Source organism: Chrysochloris asiatica, unplaced genomic scaffold (genome assembly GCF_000296735.1).
Source record: "Chrysochloris asiatica unplaced genomic scaffold, ChrAsi1.0 scaffold00079, whole genome shotgun sequence".
In the NCBI taxonomy this organism is placed as follows: domain Eukaryota; kingdom Metazoa; phylum Chordata; class Mammalia; order Afrosoricida; family Chrysochloridae; genus Chrysochloris; species Chrysochloris asiatica.
In genome coordinates, this window is record NW_006408597.1 from 4,155,144 (window position 1) to 4,165,270 (window position 10,127).

Genomic DNA, 10,127 nt, shown 5'->3' on the forward strand with positions numbered 1-10,127 from the left:
AAGATCAGCCCTTTGATCTAGCTGATCTTCACAAAATGCTTTTTGATACCCATTGAGCTGAAAGCTCTCTAAGTCCAAGGTGTTCACTTAGGGTTGAAAATGATGAACCATCTTCAGTACCTGTCCCATCAATGGTAATTTTGCAGTCTTCTTCCACCTGTCTCTGAAGTTTGGCCACAGTTTATTTGCAGAGGTTGATGGTCTTGGCTCATCTTTGAGGTCTTCTGGCCTTCCTTAAAAGCTATTGTTTTGCGTGGGCCAACTTTCCGGTAAATTTATTGCAAAGCTTCAGTCATTTCGGAAGATGTCCACTTTTTGTTATAAATTTCAAATTAGCCCTGACCTCAAAATTGGTTTTCCCCCAATGGCACAAAAAGTACTTTTTTAAAAAGGCAACCTGATAGAAGTAATACAATCCAATTGTATTACTTAGCAAATTTGTTTGCAACCATCCACTGAGCATTGGGAAATATTCAAACATATGCATGTATGAACTGGAACCGTAGAATACTTTTTGATTTACCATGATACCTTCCATTAGATACAAATCAGAAAAGTCAATATTTTCATAGAATACTTTTCAATCGTTGGATTATTTTTAGTGGTCTCTACTGTGGAGTCCTGGTGTGGCACTGTGGGTTAATGCGCCAGACTGCAAAGCCCTTTGGACTGCAAGGTTGGCGGTTCAAACTCACCAGCTGCTGCTTGGAAACCCGATACAGGGTTGCTATGGGTCGGAACCGACTCGACGGCACTTAACAACAACAACTGTGGGGGTAAAGAAGCTCTGGTATTGTAGTGGTTACAAATTGGGCTGCCTACCTCAAGGTCAGCAGTTCGAAACTACCAGCTGTTCTGCGGGAGAAAGATGAGGCTTTCTGCTCCTATAAAGATTCACAGCCACAGAAATCCTATACAGGGTCGCTATTGGTTGGAATCAACTTGATGGCACTTAACAACAACAATTGTGGGGGCAAGACCCCTGGGTTAGGGCCCAGTGGTAGAAACCTCACCTTCAGTGGAGCAGATCCAGACTCAGTTCCTGACCAGTACACCTCATGGGCAGCTATCACACGTCTATAAGTGGAGGCTTGCATGTTGCTGTGATACTGACTGACAAGGTTTCAAAAGAGCTTCCAGACTAAAATAGACTAGGAAGAAAGGCCTGATGGTCTCCTTCTGAGAATCAGCCAGTGAAAACTTGTGGATGGCACAGCACTGAACAGGGTTTCATACTGTTGTGCATGGAGTCGCCTTGAATCCAGGGTACCTTGAGAGCAGCTTACAGCATCAACTGTGCTTCCTATTTAATAAGCGAATAGATTTACTTTCATGATTTAATTTTGGAAATTATCTTTGACAGTTTTGGTTTAAGGCTGATTTTATTTAAGGAGTGGTTATAGAAGACATTTGAAATGTAAATCTTTATACATAAATGAAATACTCTGTTTTCTATTCTTTGTATACATCGTCAGTTTAATATGTGATACACAAGGGGGCTTCAAAAAGTTTGTGGAAAATTATCTTTTAATTCCATATTTTTATGAACTTTTTGAAGCCCCCTTGTAGTGCAAAAGTTTACTTAGAAATCACTTGTTTGCAATCCAGAATATTTTTTTCCCATTCAGTTGACCAAACTTTGATTGAAGGTCTAATGCTTTCAAGGTGTATTCTATGGGGTCTATATACAAAGGTGAATATGACAAAAGTTCTTGTCTTCAAGAAATAAAAAGGATGGGAGAACAATTGGGCATATTTGAATGGGCTAAGTGGGACAGAGATAAAGGATGATATATGCACAGCCTTGGAACTGCAGGGCTCTGGGATACAGGGATTGAGTCATGGTTGGAATGGGGGCGGCGAATGGTGTTAAGATACTTGGCTGTTTTTTGAATCTTGGTTTTCCTTGCATTATAATATAGAGTAGACACTGGACGGGGAGAGAAAGGAATAGTCAGAAACATCACCATAGAAGGCTTGTAAGTCTGTCTTCTGCCTATAACGGATTGGAATACCTAAAATGGGGCTACAGAGTACCCAGTGAATGAGGCTTCCTGCGGAACCTTTGCAATACATAAAACTATAGGTAGAAACCTGAACCACATCCAGATCTCCAGAGATGAGAAATTTCTACTTGAAAGGACGAGCAGACCAGCCTGGAGCGGCTAGAAGAACAGAAGATACTCCTTGAAAGAAAGACCTACAGGAAAAATACAAAACAATAGAGGCAGATGGATTTTTACTACAAGAGCAAACAAATCGCTTCCCCAGGAAACATCAAGGCAAGTGGTTGGGTCCCCTCAATGCAAACCCCCTTCCAAGACTAAGACTCAACGGAAATACACACTCTGATTGGTGACCACACTCAACACCGATAGGGGGAAGTGGAGTAAAAGCAGCAATGAAACGGCAAGCTAAGCCCTACAATGTTCGGTGGGCTTCTGTGGACCCAGATGGGGACCTGGTTGGCAAGCAGTGTAAGGAGACATGGGGACTCTTGGGCCCAGAGTCAGTGGTGTGGCCACGGAGGACTCGAGTGGAGAGTGGAGCTACCGGCTGATGGGAAGAGAGGGCATGTGCACAAGAACGCCCACACTTGCAGATGGTACCCATGTGACCTTGACCTGATGACTGGATGATCAGAGCTCAACCAGGAGAAGAAAGAAGAGGAAAAAAAGAGTGATCTGATACAATTTGATGAACTTGATGTACACCTATGGATGCAGTGACTCAAAAGAAGGAATAAATCCTTACAGCAAGAAACATTCCCACCCCCTCCACACACAGAGTAGACAGAGATGAGCAACTTGGACATTGGATACCCAAATTGGTGGGGGGTGGGAGGGGACTACAAAGGCAAGAAGTGACTGGCTTACAAGCTTTCAAGAGGGAACCTAGAGCTAGGGGACATGGAGGAAGGCAGAATCTCCAGTGAGTACTATCCAGTCTGTCTAGGTGGAGCTGATGAAATTAAATACAGATGGGTCACTTGGGATACTTTAGTGAATAATTGTTATCAGGACTGATTATGAGGGTTGGAAATGCAAAGGTAGACTTTTGTAGCAAGGAAGGGAGTGATTAATTCTCCAGTCTAGGAGCGGAGGTCTCTAGGACCATCAAGGGAGAAGAGCTGAGAGCGGGATCCTACCCAGAGAAGCAGAGATGCCTGAGATAGAGATGATGACGTGGAGTGATGAAGCGGCTGGGGACTTTGGATCCAGAGAGGGAGAGGGACTGTGTGCTGAAGACTGGGGGGGAGGGGGGAGTGTAGGGGGCAGGTTTGTAGGGTATACCCTTTGGTCGGTTAATGATGCAGGGAGGGGATTGGAACCATGGCAATGAAGTGATATACGATGGAATGAATGTAAAACTAAAGTTCTCTCATGTAAACTATCATATAATTCACAATAAAACATTAAAAAAAAATCTTATTGGGTATATTAGACAAAATAATACTGTAATAATCAACCCCAGAACCTCAGTGGCTTAACAGAACAAAAGTTAATTTCTCATTTTTATCCAGTCTATTATGGGTTGATGGGGTAGAAAAAAGATGATGCAGTTATTCAGTAACTCAGACTGTCTTTTGGCTCCATTTTCCTCTTAGAAGTCCTCAAGTCCTCTCAGTTCAGCTGGCAGAACGAGCACTGGGTGAGGTAGTCAGTTCCACCTCCTAGCCCTGACAGCAGACAACAGCCTTTTCTCCTGAAGAGGTGAATTTCAACTGCTGGCCTTGCCCACTACGCCACCTGTTGTGAAGTGCTGTCAAGTCAATTCCAACTCATAAACCTGTTAAGTGTTTCTGAGGATCAGATGGTGAGTTTGAATCGCTGACCTTGTGGCATCGCAGTTCAGTGCTTGTCCTTCAGTGTGCCACACCAGTGCCACTCCTAGCTGTCAAATATTACCTATTTAGAGGACTTTTGCTGATGATTGACCTTTTTATTTTCTTCTAAACTTTGTTGTTAAGAATATGCACAACAAAGCATGCACTCAGTAGTTTCTACATGTAGAATTTAGTGACATTGATTACTGTCTTTGAGTTGGGTAACCATTCTCACCCCCATTTTCTGAGCAGAAGCATAATTTTTTTTTTTAAGTTTTTCTTTTAAAATTAAAAAATGTCTTAAATTATTTCTTTGGATTTTGGCTTGAATTAGTAGTCTTGTAGACTATCGGCTAGTACTATTTTATAAGAAAAGTTTGAGTAATCGTTTGGCCCTTCGTTAAATACGTTTAAAAAGATTGTGCTTGCTGATAAATGACTCTACTTCCTTACTTCGTTAGCTGAAATAATAAGGCATACTATTTCCTTTTTCCTCTTACATCAAGCCCTGAGGATGCCTTTGCTTTTATTTTTATCTTACATTGTAAATTGTTATGTGTCCATAAGTGTTTGAAACCAGTCTTGACAAAAGTGTATTATCAAGTAAACAGCATGGCACAATAAACATTTAGAGTTTGAAGTGAATCTGCCAGTCCTGAATCAGAATTACTTCAGTATTCCATCGTATCATGTCGTCATTCCCAGATACTCATTTTTGAGAGGACTGATCTAGTGACTGCATTAGAGGTGCTTAAAATAAGCTGACATTTTATAAAGTTATTAATGGTGTGCATTTCCTCTCAAACAAAGTTTTTTTTTGGATTTTGTTCCAAGAAAATTCTCATAGTTAAACCAGGATCATTAGAATTCTGATACAGAATCTTTCAGATAGTAAGAAGTAATTAGACACTATATGGCAGTGGTTTTTAGGTGCCATCTAGTTAACTCCGACACTTGTGACTCTCTGCACAACAGAACAAAACACAGTCTAGTCCTGCACCAGCCTCACAATTGATACATTTGAGCCCATTGTTGCAACTGTTGTATCAATCCATCTCATTAGGGTTCTTCCTCTTTTTTGTTGTCCCTTTACCAAGCATGATGTCCTTTTCCAAGGATTGTCCCTTCCTGACATGTCCAAAGTATGCTTCTAAGGAGCATTCTTGCTATACTTCTTTTGACAGATTTGTTTGTTCTTCTGGCAGTCTGTGGTTCTTTCCAATTTTCTTCACCAACGCCACAATTCAAATGCATCAATTCTCCCATCTTCCGTATTCATTTTCTAGCTTTCACATGCATATGAGGTGATTGAAAATATCATAGCTCAGATCAGGCACAATTTAGTCCTCAAAGTGACATCTTTGCATCTTAACAATTTGGAGAGGCAGATTTGTCCAATACAATATATGTTGTTTAATTTCATACTTCACATTTCCTCACTGTCCAAGGATTTTTCCGTGGCCAAAATTAGAACGTCATTCAGCTTTTTATCATCACCTTTACATTATGAAAACGAAAGTATTCAGGAGACCATATTGAGGCCTAGCATTTCTTGAGTTCATTGGTTTTCAATAGGGGCAATACTGCCCTGTTGGTGTTTGAAATTTTGAGAGTGTATCTTTGGTTGTTAAAGTTGTTAGGGAGAGGAGGAGAGCACTGGTGCCAGTCGTCCTCCAAGTACCATGTGGTGTTTGAGCATTTTCCAAGATGGTCTTATGGGTAAAAAGCCTGTTTGCACTAATGTGATTATAACTCTATCTTACATTTAAACCAAAAAAAAGTATTTTTGCATGACTTCTTTGATTTCTATTCACCTGTCTGTCCGTCAGAGGTAGAACTATTCTGAGCTTTGTTTCAGTTTTGTTTTATTGGTTATCGTTCCCTTCTTCTTCTACCATATTTTGTATATATTTCAAAACTGTATTGTTTAGTTTTACTTTTTAAACTATACAAATGGATTCATACTATATATATTCATCTTTGCTTTATTCTAATCAATATTATCAATGTTTAAGATTCATCCATATTGATATGTGTAACTGTGCTTTGTTTTCTGTGAGATACAAGATTAATTTGGAGTCTTGGCATGGCGCTGTGGGTTAATGCATTGGACTGCACACTCATTTGAACCACATCGTCGGTGGCTCAGGCTCATCAGTCACTCCTCAGAAACCTTATACAGGATCCCTGTGGGTCAGAACTGACTCGACAGCCCTTAACAGCAACAACAACAACACTACACTTAGAGCCATGGTGTGGTGCTGTGGGATAAAGCACTGGACTGCTAGGTCAGTTTGAACCACAAGGTTGGTGGTTGAAACTTATGAGCTGCTCCTCAGAAACCCTACACAGAGTCACTGTGAGTTGGAACTGACTCAATGGCACTTAACTAAAACAACATGCTACATTTTCTTTTACCTCCAGAAAGTGGACCTATAATTTTTTCCTACTTTTTGCCATTTAAAAAATTCCTGTTACATCATCACAGGGTTTCTCTGTGAAAATGAATTTCAAACATTTTTGATGATGACCCTCCCATCCTCTTGTACACACAATTGAAACAGAAGTGTGAATCATCATTTATGCTTACTACAGATGTACTCATCTTTTCCGTTATATTTCTTTCTTTCTAAATTTTGGTTGTTGCTAAGTGCCATAAAGTCAGTTCTCACTCATAGTGACCCACCTTGCACATGGTTACCAAGGAGCAGCTGGTGAGTGTGCATGTCCGACCTTGTGGTTAGCAGTCCAGTGCTTATCCTATAGCATGGCACCCTCTAAATGAGTTCACATTTGATTTTCACAGTTGAAGATAACTGTGTTGGTTTCCTCTGGAGAACTGGCCTGTGGATCCAGCTCTCTTTTGTTTATAGACTTCCTTGGCTTATAGATTGGCATCTAATGGAATGAGCAGACAGCTAAGCAGGATACACTGCTCTTATACCTGGGAACATCTAGTTCTTGAGCTCAATTAAGTTTCATCTAGGACTAAATCTGGATTTAGTGTTGTAAGTACCCACTGTGCCTTGATGGAGTGAATTTCCTGGGTGTGCTATAACTGAGTATTTTGGGTTGTGCCAGAGTTTTACCGTTCTCTGAGAATATAGAAAGGTATTTGTTGAAGCTTTTGATTGTCAGTATTTTACTTTCATGCCAGATTTAGCTCTCCCCATTTCTTATTTTGACCACAAAATCTATTTCTAAAGCTTAATTTCAGTTGTTTGTTCTTCAGTTTTGTGGCACTTTCTAATGTGCACATTTAGATATATCTTTTTTCTTGAATTTTCCATTCTTTTCCTACCTTCTACTAGTCCTGGTGTGACACTGCAGGATAATGCACTGGATCCCAAGGTCACTTTGAATCACAAGGTCAGTAGTTCAGACCTACCAGCTGTTCCTTGGAAACCCTATACAGGGTCACTAGGAGTTGGACTGACTCAGCAGCACTTAGCAACTAGATAGCTTGAATTTTTTTGCTAAGAGAAGAAAAAAGTTAGTTTACATGAGAATTTATTTGACTTTAATATTAACTCATTGTAAAGACAGTCAAAGAAGATCCAGTTTTTAACTCTTCATTATCTAATGGTTAGAATGTGTGGGCAAACTATAAGAGCTATCCTTCGAACCTCAGAGGGAGTATGTCTACAAGTGTTTCTGTTCTTGATGACTTGTGTTGTTGTTGTTGTGTGGTGGTGGTGGTGGTGGTGGTGGTGTGCTATTGAGTCGCTTCTAACTCATATGACCCTGCATAGGATTTCCAAGGCTATAACTCTTTATGGGAGCAGAAAGCCTCATCTTTCTCCTGTGGAACGACTGGTAGCTTCGAACTATTTACCTTGAGGTTAGCAGCCTGACTCGCAACCACTACACTTGTTGTTAAGTACCGTGGAGTTGGTTCTGACTCACAGTGACCCTGCACAGGGTTTCTGAGGCTATAAATCTTTATGGAAACAGAAAGTCTCATCTTTCTCGCGCGAAACGGCTGGTAGTTTTGAACTGCTAACCTTGAGGTTAGCAGCCCGATTCATAACCACTACGCTACCAGAGTTTAATCAACATAGTGATTAAAAGAAAAAAAGACAAACCAAAAATTCACTTTTAATGAATATAGGACTGAAAAACAATATACAAGCAAAATATTCATCCCAGTGTAGAAGTTGTATTATGGTTTGCTTTATATTTTCACATCTATAAAATATTCTGGACATGTATTTAATCAGTAATTATGAAGCTGCGTGATCTTTAATGACTATGCAGAGTTTCAGTGTATGGACGTGCCATAGTTTATTTGTGGACATTTAGGTTTTGCTAACAGTTTTTGCTATTATCAATACGAGAGGACTTCAGAAAGTTCCTGGAAATGTGGAGTTGAAAGATGAATGAACTTTTTGAAGCCCCTCGTATTTATTCATTCCTGGTGTGGCACTGCTGGATAATGCACTGAAAGTTTGATGGTTCAAACTCACCAACTCAGCCACTCCTTGGAAACCCTTTCCTGGGTTTCTATGAGTCAGAACTGACTCCACTGCACTTAACAACAACAACCTACTCTGTGCCAAGCATATGTAATAGCTCCTTTGTTCGTGCATCTTTGCATATCTACTCATTTCTTAAGTATAAATTTCTTAGACGTAGGACATTTGGGTCAAAGGATGAATGTTATATTTTAAAATGTGATTATTTTCCTGAGAACTTCCATATTGATAGACATGAATGAAGTGTCAGATTCTTTGTATCTTACACAACACTGGGTATTACTGACTTTTTTATATTTGCCAATATGATAGGATTTAAAAAAAGCTTTTTGTTGTGTCTTGGGTGAAGGTTTGCAGAGCAAATGCATTTTCCATTCAACAATTTATACACATTTTTTTCATGTCATTGTTACAATCCTTACAATATAACTAACATCTCTCATCCACTTCTTCCCTGTGTTTCTCCTTTCCATTCCTCCTCCTTTCCTAACCCTTCCTGCCTTCTAAACTTTTTCTTTGGGCAAATGCTGCCCTTTGAATCTTGAATGATTGATTGTGCCTCCCTAGTGTAACTGTTCACTTTATAGACTCGTCTGTTGTTTCGTTAGGCATTCGAGGAGATATGAGATGATTTAAAATCAGGAAAGGTGTGGGATGGGATTGTGTCTTTTCAACATACTTGCTGTTAGTACCGTCGAGTCTGTTCCAACTCATAGTGACCCTGTATAGAGTTTCCAAGGAGCAACTGGTGAGTTTGAACTTCCGACCTTGTGGTTCTCAGTCCAGTGCTTGTCCTATAGTGCTACATCACTTATTCAGTCTGTATTTGCTTAACAATTAATCTGAAACTGGATTATATGAAGAATGCATAGCCTCAGGATCGGAAGACTGCCAGCCTGTGATATGTAGATGACACAACTTTGCTTGCTGGAAGTGAAGAACACTTGAAGTGCATTACTGATGAAAATTAAAGACTACAGCCTTCAATATGGATTGCACCTCAATTCAAGAAAACAGAAATCCTCACAATGGGAACAATAAATAACATCATGATAAGTGGGGAAAAGATAGAAGTTGTCAAATATTTCATTTTCCTTCTATCTACAATCAATGCTCCTAGAGGCACATCTGCTGCAAAAGACCTCTTCAGAAGTGTTAAAGAGTAAAGGTGTCACTTTGAAGACTAAGGTGTGCCTGAACCAAGTCAAGGTGTTTTCTTTCACATCATATACATGCAAAAGTTGGACAATGAATAAGGAAGACCATAGAGCAATTGATGCATTTAAATTATTGTGTTGTGTTTTATTTGGTAGGTTTTAATATGCTCAAAAGAAAAAAAAGTTCTGGCTGCTTATATGCCAGATAGAAAATGGAGGGAAAGACCCTGAATGAATAAACTAGGACAGTGCCTTTCAGAATGTATGCCTGTGATTTACCTGAGGACCTTGTATACCTGATTCAGTACGTTTTGGGTAGGGCATGAGATTCTGCATTTCTAATAAGCTTCCGGGTAATGATGATGCTTGAGGTCTGTTGATTACACTTAGTAGCAAGGACCAAACTTGGTAGCAAGAAGTTAGGATATAATTAAGAAAAATGAAGCATATCCAGTTAGCATTTTGAGAAGATTCCATTGGAGTTATAATTTCACTTCAACAGTTAGCCTTGTTGAATTGAAATGTATAAGAGTTTTTAATGTTTTTAATTAAGAAAGGATACTGAGTTAAGTCAACACTCAAGTTTTGAATAGCTTCCAGAATTGAGATTGAGTGGTTCTGACACACAGAGACCTTGTATAGGGTTTCCAAGGAGCAGCTGATGGATTT